Here is a 26,836-nt window from a genome sequence, read left to right on the forward strand (position 1 = left end):
TCTTACTAGAGGCCCGGTGCATGAAATTTGTGCACTGGGGGGGGGCGGTGTCCCTCAGCCCAGCCTGCCCCCTCTCACAGTCCGGGAGTCCTCAGGGGATGTCCTACTGATGGCTTATAGTCTGGCCTCCTTCTGCAGGAGGCAACCGGGCTGATCAGGGGAAGGTGCCACCCCCATCACCCCGCTGCTGCTGCCACTGCCGGCCACTGCAGTCACCAAGGTGTTTTTATCAACACGGACTTCAGTCCCTTCACCACGAGAAAATGACAACTTTCTTTAGGCGTTTTAAAGATGCCTCTTTCATAGGATATGACATTTCTTTCTTTCTTTCTTTTTAAATCCTCACATGAGGATATTTTCCCACTGATTCTTAGAGAGCATGGAAGAGAGAGGGAAAGACAGAGAGAAACATCAATGTGAGAGGCACACTTCGATTGGTTGCCTCCTGCATGAGCCCTGACCTGGGCCCTGGCCAGGGAGGATCCTGCAACCTAGGTACATGCCCTTGATCAGAATTGAACCTGGCCCCCCTGCAGATTTATGTCTCTGCTCTGGCCCCAGAAGTCCAGTGCCATGGCCATGGGGCTGGGGCTGGTGGCCGGCCTCCCTGAGGGTTGTTCTCTCTGGCTCCGGGGCTGGGCGTGGGCCGTCCTGTCTGTTGTTCTGTCAGGCTCTGAGCCCACGCCAGGCCCCTCCTCCTGAGCTGGTCATGACCGTTATGGCATCCCGGCCTAACTTGCATATTACCTCTTTATATATATAGATGGGACCACCATTGCATATGTGGTCCATCGTTGACTGAAACATTGTTATGGGACACATGACTGTATTATGTACCTTTGTAACAACGTTCTTGGACTTTAGCAGGCTCTGAATGCCCACCATCCCTCCTTCTGATCCATCCATCCACCCATCCACCCATTCATCCATTCTTCACATATTCTGATCTGACTCAGACAGTATGCTAAGTATTGAATACTCATTGGTGCTCAGTGCTCCAGGGAATTCATCCAGCACCAACCACATTCTTCTAGACTCCAGAGAAGATGTTTCCATCTTCAATGAGGAGATGTCCTATTCTTGTAAAGTGTTGCCTGCTCAGCCAATTGGTGGCCCATGTCACTCATGGAAAGAGCAGATGGCACCTCTCATTATCTCTCCCTTGTGTCTATTGCCTATTACCCCTGGGATTTCTCTGTTATGTGTGAGGCTTCAGGAAATTTTTGGCACTTTTGTATGTGCACTGGCTTGCCCAGCCCAGTCTGAGGTATCAGCTGTAACAGGAAAATCAAACTGATAGGAAGTGCCAGCAGCTCATGCTGCCACTGCTGCTGTGGGAGCTGGCTTCTCAGTGGCTCCCTGGAGGTGATACAACCCAAGGTGTGGCGTTTAATGTCCCAGGAGATTGGCAGGAGCTGGTTGAAGAGTAATTCACTGTCTCCTCCCCGATGGACTGCTGAGACAGAGTTCACACTGTTTCTCTGGAGATGTCCTTCATGACAACTGGAGTTTTGGTGGCACCGTAGCCATCTCAGTAATGCACAACCGTATTTTTTCTTTCCTTCCTTTCCAGTCTTATTACTCTCCTCCCCCCTATTTTCTCCTCTTGAGTCCTTAGGGCAATGATGGCATTTAAATATATAAAATAAGTATCAAAAATATAAATCTTTGTTTTACTATGGTTGCAAATATCAAAAAATTTCTATATGTGACACGGCACCAGAGTTAAGTTAGGGAGTGTCAAAATGCTGGCACTCCAAGCTCAAAAGGTTCGCCATCACTGCCTTAGGGTTACACTCTCAACAATGTGTTGACATTTCAGTTTTGCCACAAGCTCTGTTTTGTAGGGACCTTGAGCTAAGGCAATTCACATGCCCATTTGGAACCAATTACTGGCTGTAGGGTATTCAGATGCCCTCTCCTGTGGTGGGGAGGAGTGAGGCTCCGTGATTGGATTTCCCACCAGGATCAGGTGTATGGGGGAGGAGTTCCCCACAGGACGAGAAGAAGGCTAGGAAAGGGTGCTGAGCTGACCCAAGTACACTTGCAGCAATCCACTGCACCATCCTCTCTACATGAAGTGACCAAGAATTCATCAGTATCAAAGACTTTGAGGCCATGTTGAAAAACCACAATAAAGGGCATATGATGTTTGAGAGTCAGGGATGTAATGGGAGAGTTGGGCCATCCCAGTGAGGGCCTAAAACAGCGTTTTTAACCTATTTTTTTTTTAGGGGGATAAGTTTGGGCACCCTTTTAAATTCTTTAGAAAAGTGTCAAAATACAAATGCAAGTGTGCACACACACATAATTATGTGTATAAATCCAGGAGATCCACGGATCCTTTGGAACCAACCCATCTATGGACTCTAACTTGAGAAGGGGACCTATGTCAGGTGGGTATGTCAGGTTATTTTAAAGAATTTCTGGCTTATAGCTTTGGCTGGTGTGTGGGGTTGCCCACCGAGGTCCAGAACATAAAAGGAGGAAAAGGTGTGAATTTTTTGGGGTGTGTGTGTGTGGTGTGAGGGCTGTGCTCCCTTGAGGGACCTGAGAATCATTCAGATGGGTTTGTAGGGGGTAAATTAATGGACTCTGTGTGTTAAACCTTAGGCTGAGAATGTTTCAGGGAGGGAATCACTCTTGAAGACCCTTGTGGCTGGGGTCTGGTCCAGGGAGTTGTAGTAAATGGTGAGGAAATGGGCCCAGAGCAGTCAACAACTTTCTCAAAGTCTTTTCTTGAAGTAATGGCAGACCTGGGATGAGAACCCGCATCCGCACACAGAGAGCCACTTGCTCTTTTTGCTTTTGGGGAAGCTTTTTTGTCTGTCATTTTGTACCAACTTGGGGCTCACTGAAGGTTTCAAGGGACGTAGGGCCAGCTCCCTCTTAGTCTTTTTAGACAGCCATCCACAGAAAGCAGAGTGTTAGCTGTTCTGGTCTGCCCAGCACCATTCCGCTTTCTTCTGGGCTAGCACTCAGATTTCCCGATAGGGAAATAACCCTTCCATTCTTAGTTCCGGGTTCAAGAGCGACCGACCCCATCTGCTGAAACCAGAGGTGGGCCTGTCACCTGATCCTGGTCAGTGAGAGTGTCCCTTCTATCCCCAGACACTGTACTTGACTGAAAAAATGGGCATATGTGTGTCCTGCCCAGGAATTCGGAAACAGACACTCTTTCTGTTGGGATTGCTAACTGGCTGATGTAAGTCTGAAACTGTGTAGGTTCATACTGCGGACAAAGGCTGCCTGAAGAGAAGTCAGACCAGAGAAAATGAGCTCAGACATAGCGTGTGAGGCTCCAGGCCCTGAAGTTCTGTTCTGAGCTATCGAATTTAGTTGTATTTGAAGCCAGCCATGCCCCTGGTCTTGATAGTTATTCCAAGAGCCAGTGAATTCTCTGTTTTGAGAAGCCAGGTTAATTGGGTATTTGTCATGACCCCTGAGGGAGTACTGCCCAAAATAGAAAGTGTCTCAGTTTGAAAACTCAGGTTATTAACATTGTACTAATGTGACCTCAATTACTAATTTAGTTCCTACATGGTCCAGTTAGCATTGCTGAGAGAAAGCTACACTCTCTGAGCATCTAAAAAAAAAAAACCAAAAAGATTTTGGGAAAGCAAAAATGCTGAACTAGCCTAGCTGGTGTGGCTCAGTGTTTGAGTGTCGACCTATGAACCGGGAGGTCATGGTTTGATTCCTGGTCAGAGCACATGCCCGGGTTTTGGGCTTGATCCCCAGTGGGGGGTGCACAGAAGGTAGCCGATCAATGATTCTCTCTCATCACTGATGTTTCTATCGCTCTCTCCCTCTCCCTTCTTTTCTGAAATCAATGAAAATATATTTTAAACATTTTTTTGAACTATAGACCCTTCTTCACAATAAGCAGAACAATTCCTACTGATAATGGATTAGCATTGCTATCTCTATATACAGAGAATAGAATGTTCTGGAAAGAATGTAGCTGTATAGTGTTTTTATTTATATTTTCTAAAGAAAACTATTTCAACACTTTAGACAACATATATCCTGAATTGTATTGAAATAATTGTCATAATAAAACATTTGTAATACTCATTGTAATACTTTAAGCAGTAAAACAAAATTTAAAAAAAAACCCAAAACAAAACATTTGTGAATACTGAAAGGATGATCCAATGATAAAAGTCAAATGGATTATGGACCAAATGCATTTTGTTAAATCATATAAAGTTTTAAAGAGGGGTGGAATTAAAATCATTCAAAAGGAAGTAACTTTAACACTGAAAAGTAGTATGGTAGGAATTTATTTTCCTATAAATAACTATAACAATTAATGAAAATCTTTCATCAACATTTTTCAGTATCAACAGTTCCTCAGTACTAATTTGATTTCATAATTTTGTTATTTTTAAGCAATTTATAACAGAACCAATTTCAGTTATGCATTTTGATACAGTATGTTGTAGGAAGAAAATTAAACTTATGACACAGAGGAGGTGTGAAATGTGTTCTATGAATAAATTGGAAACTTGTCTGCTTGATCTGAAGACAGATTGAGACATCTATCAATAACCCTAGAGAAAAATGTCTCCCTGGTCTTATAATCAAATAAAAAATTTCAGTTTATATCTCTACGATGTGGAGGCTGCCAATTCTGACAGATTTTTAAAAGTCAATATTTCATATAGAGTTTGAATTGAGGTACTGAATATATTTCCAACTTTTGAGAGCCATTATGATTGTGATAGCATTAATAATAGGACGCAACCCTGGCAGTGTTGTTCAGTGGTTAGAGTGTAGGCCTGCACACTAAGGGTCTTGGGTTCGATTCCCCATCAAGGGCACATATCTGGGTTGTGGGTTCAATCCCAGGGCCTGGTCAGGGTGAGTTCAGGAGGCAACCAATCAGTGTGTCTCTCATCTACCTCTTTCTCTCTCTACCCCTCCCTCTGTCCCTCCCTTCCACTCTCTCTAAATATAAATGAAAAAAATATCCTTGATTGAGGATTAACAACAATAATAAAAAGGATGCAATATAACATGGGTTTAAGGGTGATTGAATTAGCATGTAAAACATTCTCAGCAGTGCTTTAGAGTCTTTCCACCAGCTATGTTCCCAAGGGTATAGTACTGTATTTTTCCATGTATAAGGCACCCCCAGGTATAAGATGCCCCCCACTTTTCCAACCCAAAATCAAGAAATCAATATTTTAAACATAAAACAGAACACATTTTTAATTAGTAACTAGAGGCCCAGTGAATGGAAATTTGTGCACTCGGGGGGCGGGGAGGCGGGGAATGGGTGGGGAGTCCCTCAGCCTGGCCTGCACCCTCTCGCAGTCCAGGACCCCTGAGGGGATGTCCACCTGCCAGCTTTGGCCCGCTTACTGGGGGATCAGGCCTAAGCTGGCAGTCAGACATCCCTCTGGCAGCCCAGGAGCCCTCTGGAGATGTCTGACTGATGGCTTAGGAGAGGGCCTAAGCCATCAGTCAGACATCCTTAGTGCTGCTGAGGAGGCAGGAAAGGCTCCCGCCACTGCCACTGTGCTCGCAGCCATCAGCCCGGCTTGTGGCTGAGTGGCACTCCCCCTGTGGGAGTGCACTGACTGCCAGGGGGCAGCTCCTGCATTGAGCGTCTGCCCCCTGGTGGTCAGTGCACATCATAGTGACCGGTCGTTATGCTGTTAAGGTCAATTTGCATATTACCCTTTTATTATATAGGATTACCACAGGTAATGTTTACATACCAGTACTATGATATTATGCAGCACATCACTTTATTCAGCTTCTGTTGCATCACTGCTCTTTTCATCACTATTAGCTCCAGACATATCAATTTCTTCAACCTTTATTGTAGCACTGCTGTCTTCTGAGTCACTGTCTATATACGTGAGATCATCCTCATAAACTGGTGGCATTTTCTGAGCTAACTTTGTTCATGTTCTCATGGCCAATCCTTCTCTCCTCATGAAATTAAAGCACCATTTTGCTTTTTCTGTAAAATCAACAATGTTCATTTTGCTTGCAAACATTCTTGCCTGACTTGAATAAGCTTGGCCGACACACATAAGCCACTCTGGTGCTGCTCCATAATCCAATTCTTAAGCCTCTGCTCCAAGTTTGCCCATTTTGCTGGTTTTCCTCTTAAGGCCTTCTTCTTTTTTGGCATCTTCAGGAGTTGTTCTTCCTGTTTTCTCCACTGTCTGCTCATACCCTCAGTGGGAGGAGGTCCAAATTGTCTCTCTGAAGCTCTATGTCCATGCTCTTTTGCATAGCTGATTACATTCAGTTTGAATTTTGCAGAGTAAGACAATTGCTTACCGGTATTTATCTTTTTATTTTTTGACATCTTTATGGGCTCAGAACGCTCTGGTCCCAGTTGTATCTGCACGCTCTCCATCTCTCCCTCCCTCTCCCCCTCCCCCTCCCCCTCCAATTCCACCTCCAATTACGGCATCAGCTGACATCAGTAACAATAAGGCTCTAGATTAGAGGAAGCTTGTTTGGCAAAGTATGGGCAGCTATGCACCTGCATGGCTCCCTCCTCAGCTGACTTTTGTGTGTGTAGAAGATGCCCCTTGATTTTCAGTCTAATGATTTTAGAAAAAAATAGCCTCTTATACATGGAAAAATATGGCAATTCCCCTTAATTCAGAGTAAAATCTTGCTGTCATGTTTAAACTCCTCAAAAAAAAAATAAAAAATTCTCAAAGACCCAAGAATCTTTGAATCATGGTGCATACATTACCTAGATGTCACATCAACAGCTTTATTTATTTTATTAAAATACTAGAGGCCTGGTGCACAGAATTTGTGTATGGGTAGGGTCCATTCCCATGGTTGGCTGGCCAGGCCCCACCCCCTGGTCGAACTCCTGGTTGAACTCCTGATGGAGGGGACAATTTGCATATTAGGCTTTTATTATATAGGACTAGAGGCCCGGTGCACAAAAATTTGTGCACTCGGGGGGGGGGGGGGTTCCTCAGCCCGGCCTGTGCCCTCTCGCAGTCTGGGACCCCTCGGGAGATAACGACCTGCTGGCTTAGGCCTGCTCCTGGGTGGCAGAGGGCAGGCCCAATCCCTAGGTGCAGCCCCTGGTCGGGCTCAGAGCAGGGCCGATTGGGGAGTTGGGGCGCTGGCCCCTGTCATGCACAGAGCAGGGCGGATTGGGAGGTTGCGATGCCACCCTCAGTCACACTCAGGGTAGGGCTGATTGGGGGATTGGGGCGCCGCCCCTGTCACACTCAAGGCAGGGTCGATGGGGAGGTTGCAGCGCCACCCCCTGTCATGCACAGAGCAGGGCCAATCAGGGGGTTGGGGCACTGCCCCCTGTCACTCACAGGGCAGGGCCCATCAGGGGGGTTGGGGCTCTGTACCCTGTCACGCACAGAGCAGGGCCCATCAGGGGGGTTGGGGCTCTGTACCCTGTCACGCACAGAGCAGGGCCCATCAGGGGGGTTGGGGCTCTGTACCCTGTCATGCACAGAGCAGGGCCCATCAGGGGGGTTGGGGCTCTGTACCCTGTCACTCACAGAGTAGGGCCGATAGGGGAGTTTGGGCACCGCCCACTGTCACACACAGAGCAGGGTGGATCAGGGGGTTGGGGCGCCGCACCCTGTCACACTCAGGGCAAGGCCAATGGGGAGGTTATGGCTCTACCCTGTCACACACAGAGCAGGGCCCGTGGGGTGGGGGGGGGGGGGTTGGGGCGCCACACCCTGTCACACACAGAGCAGAGCCAATCAGGGGGTTGGGACGCCGCACCCTGTCACACACAGAGCCGCAGGGTGATCAGGGGGTTGGGGAGCTCCCCCCTATCAGGCACAGAGCAGGGCTGATCAGGGGATTGGGGCACTGCCCCTTGTCACGCTGATCCCGATGCTGGGAGGCCTCATGGCTCCACTGATCCTGGTGCTGGGAGGCATATTACCCTTTTACTATATAGGATAGAGGCCTGGTGCACGGGTGGGGGCTGCTGGTTTGCCCTGAAGGGTGTCCTGGATCAGGGTGGGGGTCCCGCTTGGGTGCCTGGCCAGCCTGGGTGAGAGGCTGATGGCTGTTTGCAGCTGGTCACACCCCTTTCAGGGTGGGGGTCCCCACTGGGGTGCCTGGCCAGTCTGGTTGAGGGGCTGAGGGCTGTTTTCAGGCTGGTGGGTGCCTGAAGCTCCCAACCTCTCCTTTTTTTCTTTTCCTTTTTTTTATTCTGGGCCAGCTTTAGCTCTGAGGCTTGGTTTGTTTGGGTTCTATAATCGAAAGACTGTTTCAACTCCAGCTCTGAGATCCCGGCTGGCTGAAAGCAGGTTTCTGGAGTTTGTTTAGATTCTATATTTGTAACAGTGTTTCAAACTGCAAGCTCAGAGGCCGGCAGCGGCAGGCAGGGAACGTTGGAATCCTCTGTCACTGAAGCAAGCAAGCCTCATGTTCACTTCAAGCTGCTTGGCTGCCGGCTGCCATCTTGGCTGGCAGTTAATTTGCATATCGCTCTGATTAGCCAATGGGGAGGGTAGCGGAGGTACGGCTAATTACTATGTTTCTCTTTTATTAGATAGGATATTTTTATTGACTTGAGAGAGGAATGGAGAGGGAGAGAGAGATGGAAATATCAATGATGAGAGAGAATCATCAATCAGCTGCCTCCTGCATGCTCCCCACTGAATGCCCGCAACCAGGGCATGTGCCCTGACTGGGAATTGAACCATGACCTCTTGGTTCATAGGTTGATGCTCAACCACTGAGTCATGCCGACGGGGCATATCAGCAGCTTTTAAAAAATAATTTCCAACAACTGCAAAATAACTCATTACTTTCTTTAATATCATGTAATTATTATGGAGTGGAACATAGTTAAACTAGTAGCTCCTTAAGGACTTTGATGACAGGTATATGTAAAGTTTGTGAGCTAGAAGTCACATTTTGAAGCGTGTTAATGGCAGTGTTTGAAAAGAAGCACCCAGACAGCAAAACACCATGTGGTCTGACTTTGCTGTGGAGTGCCTTAAAAGAAAACTTTTGTTGTAGTTTTATCCCATTAATCATAGTTAGCTTAGGCTGACATAGACACAATGATCATTTTCCTTCAAATTCTTGTAGGATGGATGCTGAACTTCTTCATGGTCTCAGTGTATTTCAGACATCAACTACATTTCTCCAACTATTGGATAAGTTGAGAAGATCATTGTTTTCACTCCTCTGTAACCTCACAAGTACAGTAAAACAGTCAAGGTATAATTTCATTCACTTATCTGATAAACATTTATTGGGCACTCATGAAGCAGAATACTATCTGGGATCTCAAGGAGCTCATAATTTCATGAAAAGACAGATAAATGAACTTCCAATGATAGCCCAGTGTCACGAGTGCTCCATTGCACAGGGAAGCTATATTGATAAGTAGCTAATGTCTGGGTTCAAGGCTCAAAAACCTCCCCAAACATTAGTTTTCCCATCTGTAACATAGGAATAATAACCCCTTCATAGAATTGTGGCACAGTGAACTGTAGAATATGATTGTCCACTCTTTCTTTTCTTTCTTTCTTTCTTTCTTTCTTTCTTTCTTTCTTTCTTTCTTTCTTTCTTTCTTTCTTTCTTTCTTTCTTTCTTTCTTTCTTTCTTCCTTCCTTCCTTCCTTCCTTCCTTCCTTCCTTCCTTCCTTCCTTTCTTTCTTTATTTCTTTCTTCCTTTTTTTTTAAAATATATTTTTATTGATTTCAGAGAGGAAGGGAGATGGAGAGAGAGATTGAAACATCGATGATAGGAATCATTGATCGGCTGCCTCCTGTACGCCCCCTACTGGGGATTGAGCCCACAACTGGGGCATGTGCCTTTGATTGGAATCTAACCTGGGACCCTTCAGTCTGCAGGCCATGGATTTATACACTGAGCCAAACTGGCTAGGGCTCTTTCTTGTGTGTGTGCGTGCTTGCGTGTGTGTGTGTGTGCGCACGCGTGCGTGCGTGCGCACGTGTGTGTGTATGTGTGTGTGTGTGTATGTGTTAAACCTCACCCAAGGATATTTTTCCATTTATATTTAGAGAGAGTGGAAGGGAGGGGGAGAGACACAGACAGAGAAACATTTTTGTGAGAGAGACTCATTGATTGGTTGCCTCCTGCATCAGCTGATGGTCTGTTCACTGAGCCAAACCAGCTAGGGCTGTCCACTGTTTCTGAATTTATCTCATAGTTTAGTTACATGAAAACACTGACTCAATCAACCAATTGCTACCTATTACTCTTTCTGCTAATTTTGAATTCTTGAAGAAATTTGATTAGCTCAATTTGAATCAGGTGGCTACTCCTCGTCCAGCAAGCTGTGGCTATTTCTGTGTACACCATGGCGGCCAGAAGCCCACCCCTATGAACTGGGAGATTAAAGAGAGTCATTGTGAAATAACAAATCCAGACCTTTTCTGCTCTACTTACATGTAGGTTTTGTTTTGATTAATACAATGCCAACCAATCAATCTAAATATTATATTGAGTTAACAATTTATTTCCACAGCTATCAGCAGCATGGCTATTATCCTGTAGCGTTCTATGAACTTTTTTTTAATATTAAGAAGATGTTTTGAACTTTAGAAGTCTTACAAAAGTATTTATAGTGCTCCAGGTTTACTACAAAAGTGAGAAAACACAAGAGTTCTGGAGATTAGTCGCGCAACAATGTGAAGGTACTTAACATTACTGAACTGTACATTTAAAAATAATTAAGATGGTAAATTTTATGTTATTCTACAGATTGACAAAATGGGAACAGGCACACACCCTGTGGGTAACATTAAAGAAAAATTCCCCCAGAGACACTCAAAGTGTAGAGTATAACAATTTATTCATTATCGCTGGTGGAACATCTCCACCTAGGGATGTGTTTTCGAATACTCCTTCATTTTGTAATTAGAGACAGAGGCCTAATACTTGCCAGGCACTGGGCTCAGTGTCAGGAATAGCAGTCAATAAGACTATCAGAGTCTCTACCACCTTTGAGCTTATGCTACAGCAAGGAGACCATTAGATAAGAAGTGGCCAGTGAGTGTAATAAGTGTTCTGGTGGCTATAAGTACACATAGGAGAGACTCTTTACCTGGTGTGGGATTTGTTGGAGGAAGTGACTTGTAAGTCCAAGGATGAAGAACAGGTAAGAATTAGACAAAAACAGTAGAGAAAAGAATGATTCAGGCAGAGGTAATGTAGGGTGAATTCAGTGAATTGAAGGAAATCCAGAATGATTGGAGAGTGGGCTTAACATTGTAGATGTTTCCGGGATTAAGATTTGCTGGTTGTTTGATGTAAAACAATCAGCAAAAAATTTAGGAGGTTGGCAAGGGATTATTTGAAGTGAAGAACCATGAAATGGAAGTTGAATTGGAGAGTGAAAGAAGACCCCAGGAGCACAGGAGCCTAAGAACTGACCAGTAACGAAGGATTCATAGAAAAAATGGGAAATGAAGAGCAGATCCTGAAGACATAAAGCTTCAAAATGGGAAGCAGTCTAGTATGTTAGTTAAAGTAATGGGATCTGAAAGCCAACAGACCTGGTTTGAGCCCTGCTCTTTATCGTAAATTCATCTTTGGGTGTACCACTCAACTTCTCTAAACTTCATTTTTTTTATTTGATAGTGTCTGCTCATAGGGGTGTTATAAAGTAAACATTTTTGATTGCATAAAACCAACTTTATTTTTTAAACATAAAATTTTATCGATTTCAGAGAGGAAGGAAGAGGGAGAGAGATAGAAACATCAATGATGAGAGAGAATAATTGATTGGCTGCCTCTTGCACACCTCACACTGGGGATTGAGACTGCAACCAGGTGCTCGACCACAGAGCCATGCTGGCTGGGCTGCATGTAACCAACTTTATAAACCATTTACCTTTAGGAGCCCTCAATGCATATTAAATAGCTACTACCATCTACTCAGCTCTGTAAGGGGTTTGTCAGTCCGGGACACATGGGAGAATGCTCTTGTAGATTGCTGGAAGAAAAGGAAGCTCTAAGTCTGCCTTTTCATTGTTAGTCACAGCAATTAGATAGTGCCTGCATATAGTAGATGGTCAACTAAAATTTGTTAAATGAACTAATGATTGAATAACAAATAAGTGGTTGAAGTCAGTGCAGTCTTTTGGAGAATATTTTGGAAACCCATAGCTTAGAAGTGTTGATACTTTTTGTCCTGTGATTTATTTATGGGATCCTAAATAAACACCTCTAAATATATAAAAAGCTTAATGCACAAAGATGTTCATTGCAATGCTAATGACAACAGTGAAAAACTGGAAATAACCTTAATGCTCAATGATAGAGAACTGGTGAAATAAGCTTTGGTATATGCATTTGAAAAAATATAAAATATACACAATAAATTTATTTGTGATATATGTATGTTACTATGGAAAATGCTCAATGAATAGTGTACATTAAAAAAGGCAGATTTAAACTGTGGTATTATCACATAATGGAAATATATCATATTTCTTGGGAAAATCAAAGCTATGTATGGAAAAATGTTAGAAAATATACCTAAATGTTGGTGGTAGGATTCTGGGTGATTCCCCCACCCCCTTTTCTCCTTTGTTCTTCCTTCTTTCTTTTTTTTTTCTTCAAAATTATACAAATTCTATGTGCAAAATTGTATAGTTAACTTCATATAAACGAGAAACATGCCCATCAAATGAGAAAGGGAATCTGGGTAAAAGGCTTCATCTACCATGGGGGCTACTGTCTTTTCAGTCCTGCATGTCAGCAGCAGTGGGAAGTGTTGCTGAAAAAAGGGAGAAGAAAGGGAAAAGAAAACCAGAATGGAAAAGGAAGAGGAGAAGAAAAAAAGGGGTACATAGGATAGTAGTGGGGACAAGTGATGCTCTTGCTTTCCAACTCTGGTGATGAATTCCTGATATGTCTTTTAATACAACCAGAAGGATAGTTATATGGAAAGATCATACTGTCCCAGGAAATGTCCAGAACACTATTAATTGCATTTCCTTGTCAAGAGCACGATTGGTCATGACCAACGTGACCATCCTCACAAGAAGGTGACAGTCTCCCCTTTCTGGCTAACTCCTCCAATAGAAGCGGAATTGATCATTTTTAAATGTCCTGTGTATTTTGCGTTTTGTAAATACAAAGATCACACGTAATGGGTTTTTAGTTTTGAGAGAGCGTGGGGGAGTTAAGGGATCATTTTAATCCAAACTCTACAAGTCACTGATGAGGAAGTTTGAGAGTTGGAGAGGGAACATGACTGCACAGGTGACAGAATGTTAGCAGCAATCTGGGTTGATTCTCCATGGACAGTCTTGGCAGGCTGGTTGTGCTCTGTTCTGTTCTTGGAGACCTACTAGCTGGCTTCTTAAGGTTACTCAAAGACTGTCTCTTCTGGGGGACCCCGAATTTGTACCTTACACCTGGGAGTGGTCAGAGTGGAAGCTGAGTGGGAGAGCAATGCAGAAAAGGTTAAGGATTTCTCTCTTTTACACCATTCCAGGGGAGTACATGTTTTTCACTTAATCACAATGATGATGGTAATGATGATGATAATGATGATGATGATTATGATGATGATTATGGCTAATCCTTATGCAGAACTTAGTAAGTGCCAGGGCTTATTTCAAATATTTTATATATTAACTTACTTCATCTTCTTAACATCCCTATGAGGTATGAATAATTATTATCTTTGCATCTGAGAAAACTGAGGCACAGAGAAGTAGACAATTTGAGGCCAAAGTCACTCTACTAAAAAGTGACAAAATAAGGATTTGAACTTCAAGTTGGTCAAGAGTCCATGCTCTTAATCACTATTCTATTTCAAAAAGAGGAGGAGTCCTAGCTGGTTTGGCTCAGTGAATAGAGCGTTAGCCTGTGGATTGAGAGGTCCTGGGTTCAATTCTAATCAAGGGCACATGCCCAGATTGCTGGCTAGATCCCAGTAGGGGGCTTGCAGGAGGCAGTGGATCAATTATTCTCTCTCCTCATTGATGCTTCTAGCTCTCTCCCTCTCCCTTCCTCTCTGAAATCAATAAAAATATATTTAAAAAAAAGAGTAGGAAAAAGAGAGAAACCAAGAGGGACAGTGATGATAGTGAGAAAGAAAAGTAGAAGGAAAGATAATAGGGAGTGAGAAGGAAGGAGGGAAAGGGAGATTGAAGCTTATTAGAGATATGTTCTCTAGAAATACATGTCTGTTTACAGAAATGAGCTTATCTAAAGAAAACTTATTTAATTGCTTTTTGGCAAACACATGTTTGTAGAAAAACATTCCCAAGATTTTCTACTTACAGTGGCTCCTTTATGCCCCAAATTCTTAGTAATGTGTTACAACATCAAGATTTAGGAACACTAATCCTTAAGCCTGGAACCTAAGGCTACTGGAAATATTGCCAAGATCTTAGAATTGGTGTGTTTCCAATCTCTCCCTATTCTTTGTGTTCAAGTCCAGGCAGATGGAAGAGTGGGAGTGGATATAAAGGCTGGTAAGAGGGAGGGATGCTTTATAATTATTGAGTCTCTTTGCAATTTTTTTAAAAATATATTTTTATTGATTTTAGATAGAGGAAGGGAGAGGGATAGAGAGATAGAAACATGGATGAGAGGGAAACATCTCAGCTTCCTTTTGCACATCCCCCTTCCCACGCCACCCCCGGGATTGAGCCTGCAATCTGGATGGTAACTGAACTATGACCTCCTGGTTCATAGGTCCACATTCAACAACTGAGCCACAAAAGCCAGGCGTCTTTGCAAATTTTCATGCTTTATAACCAAAAGAGTTTATTTCAGTATTTTTTTATGAACAAATATTCCAGTTTATAGGATGATGTTTGGCAAAATTTCCTTTACTTTTAAGTTTGTTGTATTTCTATTATAAATTTGGTCTGGTCTCTGAGAAAGTAATAGGCCTATATGACACTAAAAATAAGATCTATAAAAATGAAAAAAGGATACACAGTCAGTTAACTTTTGTTTAGCCAATGTGGTAACAAAAATGGCTTGACTGCCTTTTGGAATCAGCTGATTTTAAAACTAACTAGTTATACTTATAATAAAGTATGATCTGATAGTCTCTTCACCTTGACTAATTCTTGTGGCTTTTATACTGTCCAGCATTTTAAATCTGGAGAGTCTGGTAGGAAAACAAATGGGAAATCTTAAACCATCAACTTTTGTCTATGATTGCCTTCTCAAAAGTTTAAAACAAGTAAAATCTCTTTCATCCTGTTTATGGTGTTGTTTACTCACCTGGAACTGTCAAACTTTCTTCCCATCCCCATTTTTCATCAAATCCTCTTCATCTACTTCATTCACACTTCCATGAATATGAAATTAGAGGGTATTTGAATAGTGAAAAGAATCATAGCCTTAATCTAAAGGGATAGAACATATGCAAAGTAAAATGTGTGACAAAAATAGCAGAAAAGCTGGGAGGGGAAAAAAAGTATGCTGTTGTAAGGTTCTTACACTTCAAGTAAAGTGATATAATGTTACTTGAAGGTAGACTGTGATAAGTCCGAGATGCATAGTGTAAACCCTAAGGCAATCAATAAGAAAACAAAATTAAGACATATAACTAATGAGGAATTACAAAGATAAAGTAAATTAATAAAAACACATTTATTCAAAAAGACTAAAAAAGAAGAAAAATGGAGCAAAGAACAGATGTGACAAATAGAAGACAAATATTAAGATGGTAGATTTAAACCCTACCATACCAACAATCACATTAAATATAAATTGTCTTAACACCCCAATTAAAAGGCAAGGATTGTCAAATTGATTAAAAATAAAATAAGAGCGTAAGATCCAACTGTATAGATAAGTTAAAAGAAAAACGATGGAAAAAGATACACCAGGCTGACATTAATAGAAAGCTGAAGTGGGTATGTGTATATCAGATAAGAATATTTCAGAATCAGAAATATGGAAAAGGAGGTTCATTTAATGATAATAAAGAGGACATAATAATTGTACATAATAATAATTTGTGAACATAATAATAGGGCTTCAAAATATGTGAAGCAGAAACTGGCAGAACTGAATAGAGAGATTGACAACTCAACAATTATAGTTGGAGATTTTAACACCTCTTTGTCAATACAAATATTGAGACAAGTAGAAAATTAGTAAGGATATAGAATACTTGAAAAACACCATCAACCAACTAGATCTAATTAATATTTATCTATAATTGTCTTAACACTTTACCCAACACTAAGACAACACACATTCTTTTCAGGTTTACATAAAACATTGAAAAATATAGACCACATTCTGGACTACAAAATAAATTTTAACAAATTTAAAAGAATTGAAATTATACAGTGTGTTTATAGATCATAATGGAACTAAACTATAAATTAGTATCAGAAAAATATCTCAAAACTCTAATATTTGGAATCAAAATCACATATTACTTCGGAATAACCTTTGGGTCAAAGAACAGATCACAAGGAAAATAAAATTTTTTGAACTGAATGAAAATGAAAACATGACATTATTTGCAGGATTCAGCTAAAGGAGTGTTAGAGGGAAATTTATAGCATTAGATACATTAGAAAAGTAGAAAAGCCTAAAATCAATATTGTAAGCTTCTATATCACGAAAACAGAAAATTAAATGAGAAGTAAGCAGAATAAAGGAAATAATGAAATCAAGAGCAGAAATAGGTAAGACATAAAAAGAATAGTGAAAATCAGTAAAACTAAAACTGGTTCTTTGAGATCAATAAAATCAACAAATTTCTAGACAAAATAATTGGAGGGAAAAAGAGAGAAAACACAAATCATCACTATCAGGAATAAGAGGCAAAAAAGGATTAGACATTAAAAAGATGAAAAGGGGATATTATTAACAACTCCATGCCAATAAATTCGACAAGCTATATGAAATAGATAAATTCTTTGTAAAGCAACAACTACCAAACCTCACTCAAGAAGTAATAGATAAGCTGAATAGCCCTACATTTATTACATAAATTAAATTATAGCTAAAAATCTTTCTAAAAAAAATTCCATGACTTGGTGGTTTTGCTGGCGATTTCTACCAAACATGTAAGGAAAAAATAATGCATATTTAAAACAAACTCTTCCAGAAAATAGAAAAGGAAGAACTTCTTCCTGACTCTGTCTTTGAGTATAGAATTACTCTGAAACAGAAACCAAAGGTGTTACAAGAAAAGAAACTACCAACCAATATTTCTTATAAATTTAGATTTTAAAAATCTGAATAAAAGTTTTAGCAAGTCGAATCCACTAATATATTAAAGATATACTACATCATGATCATGGGGGGTTTATCCCAGGAGTATAAGACTGATTTAACATTTGAAAATCAATTTACCATATTAACAGAATGAAAAGAATATGGGAAATCTGCATCTTCTACTCAGTTTTGCTGTGAACCTAAAACTGCTCTAAAAATAGTCTATTAAAAAAAGACAGAAATCATCTGGTTACGGTTATAGGTAGAGAAAAACACGTGACAAAATCCAATATTTATTAATAATAAAAACTCTCAGAAACTAGGAATTGAAGGGAATCTTTTCATCTCTCTAAGATCAGGAACAAAATAAGGATGTCCTGTCTCACCATCTTTATTCAATAAAGTAAATCTGGTCGCCCCTAACTGCCTTCCCCTGCTGGCCTGGTGCATGAAATTCACTCATGGGTGTGTGTGTGTGTGTGTGTGTGTGTGTGTGTCCCGCAGCCCAGCCTGCACTCTCTCCAATCTGGGACCCCTCAAGGGTTGTCCGAATGCCCATTTAGGCCAGGATCGGGCCTAAAAGGCAGTCAGACATCCCTGTCACAATCCAGGACTGCTGGCTCCCACCCGCTCTCCTGCCTGCCTGCCTGATTGCCCCTAACCGCTTCTGCCTGCCAGCCTGATCACCCCTAGCCCCTCCCCTGCCAGCCTGATCAACGCCTAACTGCTCCCCTACCAGCCTGATTGCCTCTAACTGCCCTCCCCTGCTGGCCTGGTCACCCCTAACTGCCCTCCCCTGTCAGCCCAGTCACCCCTAACTGCCCTCCCCTGTCAGCCCAGTCACCCCTAACTGCCCTACCCTGCTGGCCTGGTTGCCCCAAACTGCCCTCTCCTGCAGGCATTGTCACCCCTAACTGCCCTCCCCTGCCATCCTGGTTGCCCCCAACTGCTCTCCCCTGCTTGCCTGGTCACCCCTAACTGCCCTCCCCTGCAGGCCTGATCCCCTCCAACTGACATTCCCTGCAGGCCTGGGTTACCCCTAACTTCCCACCCCTGCAGGCCTGGGTCCCCCACACCAACTGCCCTCCCCTGCAGGCCTGATTACCCCCAACTGCCCTCCCTTGCAGGCCTGGTTTCTCCTAACTGCCCTCCCCTGCTGGCCATCTTGTGGTGGTCATCTTGTGTCCACATGGGGGTGGCCATCTTTGACCACATGGGGCAGCCTTCTTGTGTTGGAGTGACAGTCAATTTGCATATTACCTCTTTATTACATAGGGTTGTATAGGATGTTATAGCCAGTGCAACAAGGCAAAAAAAAAAAAAAAAAAAAAAAAAAAAAAAAATTAAAAAAAAAGGCAATAGAAAAGGAAGAGATTAAAAAATATTTTACCAAACACTGAAAATATCAGTGTTGGTGAAGATTTGGAACAACCGAAGCTCTCATACACTATTGGTGGGATGCAAAATTTTACCACTATTTGGAAAATAGGCATTTTCTTAAAATCTTAAAAATATAACAACCATATAACCCATTAATTCCACTCCTAGGAATTTACCTAAATGAAATAAAAATAAGTGTCTATACAAATATTATGCATGTATATTTGTAGCAGCTTTATTTGTAATAGCCAAATGCTAAAACAACCCAATATCTATTAGGAGATTAATGGATCATCAAATTATGACATATTCTACAATGGAAAACTACTTATCAATAAAGAGCAACAAAACTTTGAGACATGTAACAACATGGAGGAATTTAAAAAATTGATTCTTGAGAGAGAGAGAGAGAGAGAGAGAGAGAGAGAGAGAGAGAGATTTGTTGTCCCACTTATTTATGTATTCATTGATTGTCTCTTGTATGTGTCCTGAGCAAGGATTGAACCCACATATCAGGATGATGCTGAAACCAACTGAGCTACCCAACCAGGGCAGCATGGTGGAATCTCGAAATCACCATGCTGAGAGAAGGAAGTCAGACAAGAGCACATACTATATGATTTCAGTTTTATAAAATTCTAGAAAATGCAAACTAATCTATCTATATTGGTAGAAAGCAGAGTAGTGGTTACCTAGAGCTGGGAGGGGGAGGAGAAGATGGGAGATTTCGAAGGGGCATGACAAACTTTTGGGAGTAATGAAATGTTCATTATCTTGACCAGGGGTCCTCAAACTTTTTAAACAGGGGGCCAGTTCACTGTCCCTCAGACCGTTGGAGGGCCGGACTATAGTTAAAAAAACACACAACTATGAACAAATTCCTGTGCACACTGCACATATCTTATTTTGAAGTAAAAAAACAAAACGGGAACAAACACAATATTTGTATTTGCATGTGGCCCGTGGGCTGTAGTTTGAGGACCCCTGATCTTGACTGTGGTGATAGTTTTGTGTGTGCATATGCTGAAACTCTTGAAATTGTACAGCTTATTAAATATATGCAGTTTATGCTACAGCAATTATATCTCAAAAAAGCTGTTATAAAATTATCCAGCATAAAGCAGAAGGTAGAGGAAAATGTTTTGGTGCCTTCTCTGATGCTCCTGAAATTTCATCAAGGGGATTGTTACCTACACTGCCTATATCCAAATTTGGCTGTATTTTGGTATAGAAAAATAGCTAATTTTAATTCAGATTTCCTGTTTGAGAGGCTTCTGAACATACAATGTATTTATTTCAAATGGACCAACTGTTTCTGAGTTACCTTCCTGTAGCCAATCCCTAAGAAAGAACTGGCAGTAACCGTGGAGTCAGGTTCCTTGTTCCAAATACCAGGGAGTCAGGTGTGAGGCAGCTTAAAAAGCTTTTATTTTTAATCTTATTTCTTTCCAAAATGCAATATATACCCTGTGTTGATGCTTTGGAACACTGAGAATGAACACAGATGGTAAATCAAATTTAGGGAGGAGGGATGTTCTATATAATTTCTAAATGCCAACTTCAAAACACTAGATGGCTCCCCTAATGTATTTTAGATTGGAGTTAAAAATAGGACTCCTCATCACAATTATTGAGAAAGATGACAATCATTTTCCAAGCAACGGGTGCATCCATATGGGCTCCAGCTGATGATGAAAAGAAACATGCAGTGCAGGCTGAATGAAACACTTTTAGAGATTAGAACTTTGGCTGTCTCTTTCTCCATAAAGGCTGGTACACACCGTGTAGAGCCCAATGACTTGGTTGCTATTGAAGGATTCAGGAATTGGTGTCAAAAATGGGCATGTATTACTTCATGGAAGAATAATTGTTTTAAAAAATTTTTAAATATATATTTTTATTGATTTCAGAGAGGAAGGGAAAGGGAGAAAGAGAGTTAGAAACATCAATGATGAGAGAGAATCATGGATCAGTTGGCTGCCTCCTGCATGCCCCCTCCTGGGGATCGAGCCAGAAACCAGGGCATGCATCCTGACTGGGAATCCAAAAGGTGACCTCCTGGTCCATGGGACAACGCTCAAACAACTGAGCCAAACAGGCTGGGCCACTTCTTATTTTATTTCTTAGTGTGTCTATGTAGTATTTTGTTTCAAGAAAAAGTGTGTTCCTTTTTCAAAAGTTTATAAATCACTCATAAATATGAAAATGTTTTGTAAATGTTTTGTTTCATGTAAGGTACCGTGAAAATATAGATGCAGATTTTTTCTACTATATACACCCAAAGAGAATAAAGTCCGTTCCCTAGTGGGGATAGGCAAACTAACATTTATTGAATGTCCATTCTACAAATGAGAAAAGTGAAATAAATTTACACATCTAGCAATATTTGAGAATGACTAATTCCAAAATTTGTGCTGTTCTTTTTTACAGTGTCTCTAATCTTTCAGCCATGGCGTGTGTCAAGAACCACACAAAATTCAGCACCACAGTTCTGGTTCTAAAACATCTTCAGGGTCTCAGCAGGGTTAAGATTGGCCATTTTGGCTTATATTTGTATTAATAGCATCACGCTGTAAGGGAGGAAAAATAAGTGTTTCCTACCCTTCTGAGTTCTTACCTGAGACCCCATAATAAAAGGCAGACTAACTGTTAGGTCGCCGAAGGAGGAACACATGAGGCCAAAAGTGGTAAAGAATTATACATTTATTAGGTCATCTGGATACCAGATGGGCTGAACCCAAAATGGCACCAGCACCCAGGGACGGGGGAGTTAGAAATTTTAAAGGACTGTAGGTGAGCTTTTTCTGGGTAGAGAATTCTCTGGGCAGGTCTGGGATCCTGGGAAGGTCCGAAGGGCAAAGATAATTGTCTTAGCAAGAGGAATGTGGTCTAAGCAAAAGGGAATGTCGGTTGTGAAGTGCTCAGTTCCCAGGGGAGAGGGAATCGATTTAATTATTTGATCAGAGCTAACACTAACAAGAGAAAAACAAACAGAAGTTATTAACATAACAGACACAAAAAATAGAAGTTTATTAACATGTATATCTCATGTATACATGGGGGATGAATGAGTAACAACTCTCTGAGGTGACTTAGAGTTCAGGGTTAAATACCATCTTAATAGGGAAAGGGAAGGGGAAATATGTGTTGTTTTTTTTAAGGACAGTAAATAATTTTTAGGAAAGATGAATGGCAACCAATTTATTGGGCTCTACAAAAACAGATGGAGGTATGGGAGTTTGTGAAGAAGTTTGTCTGGGTGTGGGTCAACTTCTAGTCACCTCTGCTGTGACAAGAGTTAATCTTCCTCGTTGATGAAACTCCTTGGGAGGGATCAAAGACAATTGAATTCTTATTGGAGGATCTGTCTATAGGCAGATACGAAAGTTCTGAGAAAGCCTCTTCCTCCATTTGCTGCTTTTCAAGTGCCAAGGGTTCAAAATAATTAATATACAAAGTGGCATATTTTGTGGAGGCATATCCTAAACTCCTACAGTGATATTTTGTCATAGCAGATCCTGCAACTCTCAACACCAACTGTCAAATACATGTTTTTAAACGATTATCAGAAACCAATTATTGCCTGGCCGGCCTGGCTCAGTGGTTGAGCATCAACCTTGAGCATCAACGGATTGATGTTTCTCTCATTGATGTTTCTATTTCTTTCTCCTTCTCCCTTCTTCTCTATGAACTTGATAAAAATATATTTAAAAAAATAGGATACTATCTCTAGTTTAAAAAATAATCAAAAGTGGATTTGCTCTGGTTTAACAAGGGATGGAATTATCTTTCCAATGCCCTTCTTCCCCTCAATGTGTCCCTTTTCCTAGGGAGCAGTTTGAAAGCCTGTGCTAGCCATTCTATCACTTGACCAAATACAGGACTTACATGGACATTTACATGATAGAGAATATTAGAGGCCAAACAATCGTGTCTATGCCAGGATCACATTTATATTTCTTTGGAGGCTTTATTCTAAGAGACAATATGGTCCGATTGCAAAGAGATTCCCCTCCCCCTCCCCCCGCCCCGCTCCCCCCCCAAGGTGGTCTGTGAGTTCACTGAGAAGATCACTTCTCTATCTCCATTTCCCTGCCTTTAAAATGGCTATATGAATAATAACAACCTCTCTTTTGTTTTCAAGGATACCAGGAAAGAATTCAAGTTCACAGGCTCAATCATTATGCAAAGCCAGAGAGAAATAATGAATCTAATTTGAAAATGGATGTGAGTAAAAAAATTTTTTTAAAATCTTAGACAAGCCAACATTTTCCTTGATGTAAATGTTTATAATTTGCTTTGGCTTATTGACTACTAATGGAGCTGTCCCCATTTTTGGATTGGAAAAAAAGAAATTGCTGGTGAAGTGACTCATAGGAGGTTCTAAAGCAAACGAGGCCTTGTCTTCCAGTTAAGGGTGATCTTGCGGGATGGTCTTCCTGGAAAATGGTCTCAGCTCAAGCTTCTTTAAGCTCCACAGGGATGGGCAGATCTGGTGCAAGCTTGTGGTCTTTGAAGCCACACTAAGCCGACAGGCTGCAATGCTATGAGAAGCAGGTCATTCAGATTGTGGGCCTTCGGTGCTTTGGCTCCTGACACCTGCTCCCAGGAATGAGAAGAATTGATTTGGGATTTCAGCCCTGGTGTGTTAGGTTCTGATTGGGCACTGAATGTCACTGTGGGATGACATGTGCCCTGACTGGGAATCGCACCGTGACCTTCAAAGGTGGACGATCAACCACTGAGCCATGCTGGCTGGGCTGGCATGAGAGAAACCTAGTTTTCAAGGATCTGATTATGCAGTAGATGGATGAGTCAGTCATTTGGGTCTCGATCTCTTCCATTCTGTTGCCTGATTTTAATCATCAGGGAAAGGAAGGGAAGAAGAAACACAGAAACGGCTGTCTGGGTTGACAGCTCCAGCAGAAGGTTTGGCACAAGAGGGAGGTGGTGGAACCTTTTGGTTAGGTGGTGATTTCAAATATCTGTGTTTTTTTTTTTTTTCTAAATATATTTCAGATACATAGAGGAAGAGAAGTAATCAGTTATTCCTCTAAGATAATGAATCCCATACTTTTTTAGGCTCAGGAAATTTATTGAAAGACAGACAATAAAAAACAAGCAATAATATAATAAGTGAATTATTTGATAGGTTTTTAAAATGATAAGTCTATGAATAAAGCAAAAAGTAGGAGAAAGGAAAGGGGTGTGACAATTCAGACTAGCAACATTTCAAGTGCTCAGTAGTCACATGTGGACACTGCAGATCTGAGAAATCATTGCTCATGTTGATTCTCAATTATTTTAATCTCGAATGAAAGCTAACTTTCCAAGATAGCTTTATGGCAAATGATATTGACAACACAGAACAGCTTAGCCTTATACTTTCTTTTTAAGGAAGATAGATACCAGCTAGGACAGGAAATAAAGGCCAGAGGTAGAACTCTATTAAATAACTCGAGAGAAAGCCATCCTTTTGTTTCCATTGTTTCTACAGAGAAGTCCACTGGGAGACTTCTGGTGGCTTCTCATGATGGCATGAGAATATTTCTCTCTCTCTCTCTTGCTCTATTTTTAAAATATTTTTATCGATTTCAGAGAGAAAGGGAGAGTGAGAGATAGAAACATCAATGATAAGAGAGAATTATTGATCGGCTGCCTCCTGCATGCTCCATATCAGGGATTGAGCCCGAAACCCGGGCCTGTGCCCTGACTGGGAATCGAACAGTGACCTTCAAAGGTGGATGCTTATCCACTGAGCCATGCTGGCCAGGCTGGCATGAGAATCTCTTGATGGCAGGGAATTTGCCTTTGTTTATTTTGCCAGCAGTTTTTAAGGTTTTTGTATTTGATTGGTTTTCTTCAGTTTCACAATTATATCTATAGCTATATCTATATCTATATCTATATCTATATCTATATCTATATCTATATCTATATCTATATCTATATCTATATCTATATCTATATCTATATCTATCTATCTATCTATCTATCTATCTATCTATCTATCTATCTATATGTGTGTGTGTGTTTATTTTGTTTTGTTTTTTCAAATGCATTTATCTTGGGATTCCTTAGAATTCTGAAATATGTGGCTGGTGTTTTAGCCAGTTCTGAAAATTTCTCAGCCTTTGTCTCTTCAAATATTTCTTCTATCCCACCTTCCTTATGAATCCACTCATACAAAAGTTCTAATTTGACTGGACTGGCAAATACTTGTAGAGCAAAAGTGGCTTCCACATTAAGTTTAGTTCTCTGGGTTTGCAATTCTCATTTGCCTTTAACTTAGTAATTCCTTTCTAGCTGCTGCTCTTTGATGCAGTTGAGAAGATATCTTAAAATATTTTACTCAATATTTTTAGTTTTTTCCATGGGAGAGTTTGCCTAACCAAATTTGCCATTACCAGAAAGTAAAACTTCAAAAGCGTTTAAATCCCACCCCATCTGAAATCAATTTTGGGGTACAGAGTGAAGAAGTGGAAATCTAACGTTTCCCTTAAATACATGGTAAATTTCTTCATTCTACTTTGCAGAGTACCTAATTTTCCAATCGACCTAATATGCCACCTTTTTTGTATAACAAAATAGCAATTATACTTCGTTGGTTTCTGAACTCTTAATGCCGGAAGCCGGTCCATCCTTGCTGCTTGACACAGTCGCTGCAGGAAAGAAACATCTGCACAGCATATGTTTCAAGGGACCTGGCTTATATGGCATACTGTTCTTAATATTTGCTCACCTTCTTGGCACTATGTGTTTTAACCAAGGTCTCCTCTCTGAGAAAGGTTGTTTCCCCAGGTAGGGATTTTCCCCTGAAGTTAAGGTGGGAATAAAACCTCTTAACTAGTGCCAGGTGGGTAATTAATCACTTTAACTAGGAACAATCATGCTTAAGCTACATAATCTTTACTCCCTGGAATGAAGATAAGAAACGCCCTAACCTTTGTAATAGAGATTGATAGGATTGAATCAACTGGTATAAATACAGATGCAATAAGACAGCAAGAGACAGAACTTAGAATACGGAACCAAGAGAGACGTAGCCTAGGCACAGAACCTACACAGAACGTTCTCTAGAGACAGAAGAACTTCTCAGGAGAGAACATGGCAAAAGTTCCTGGACAGAAACTGGCCTCAGAACCTAGAGACAGAACCTAGCGAGAGAACATGGCAAAAGATCCTGGACTGAACCTGACTACAGAAATGGGCAAGAGAACCTGACTAGAACCTGGTAACAGAACCTGGCTGGAGAACCTAGCGAGGGAACATGGCTACAGAACCTGGCTGGAGAACCTGGAGAACCTAGCAAGAGAACATGGACACAGAACATGGCTGGAGATCCTAAGCAGAACCTCTCTGGAGATCCAGACCAGAACTTGGCTGGAGATCCTGGATGGGCTGCTGATCAACTGAACGCTGTCTCTGTGTCATTCCTTCTTCGCCGACTCCATCTACACCTTTGGGGACCCCTGGACCTGCTGGGGTTGGACCCCGGCATCTTAAATCCATATGATTGACTTAATTTAATTAAGCCAATACCATCTTATGTAGTCACTATAGCTTCATACTATGCTTACATATCTTCTAGGACAAACCTGTCCTTATTTCCTTCTTTAAGTGTGTAGGTATATAGTGAGTAGTTACTATCTTAGCACACTTTACTCTAGCTATGACATTGATGTTCATTCTAGTCATGTCTGTATGATAGTTATTACTTATTTTGCTAGGTGCTGGGGATATACAAGTTTAACACAAGATATCAGTTCTGGTGAACTTCACATTCCTGAGTAAAGAAGATACTTTGTCAAGAAAACTAAAGAACTACATGAGTTAAATAACAAAGCCAAATAATAGAGAAGTCATCTCATAAGGCAATGTCTGCTTATAGTTCCAGTATCTCAAAGCAGGGCAAAGGAAGGTGGGTTTGGAGCTGAAGGGTAATAAATTAGCAACTGGCACAACTGGCACAACTTCCATTATATAAAACTAGAGGCCTGGTCCCTAGTCCTGGCCAGTGATCAGGGCTGATCGGGACCTTCCGGCTGCCGGCTGGGGCCTTCCTTTGTTCAGCGCCACCCCCTGGTGGTCAGTGTACATCACAGTGAGCGATCAAACTCCTGGTCTCCTGGTCGAATCCCGAGGGGACACTTTGCATGTTAGCCTTTTATATATATATAGATTTTACTAAGAAAATAGTAGACCACAGAGAATACAAGGTATTTCTTAGCTCATATGTCCTGCTTTTCACTAACAAGAAGTGACAATATTACACCAAGCTAAAATC

Source organism: Myotis myotis, unplaced genomic scaffold (assembly GCF_014108235.1).
Source record: "Myotis myotis isolate mMyoMyo1 unplaced genomic scaffold, mMyoMyo1.p scaffold_m19_p_3, whole genome shotgun sequence".
Lineage (NCBI taxonomy): Eukaryota > Metazoa > Chordata > Mammalia > Chiroptera > Vespertilionidae > Myotis > Myotis myotis.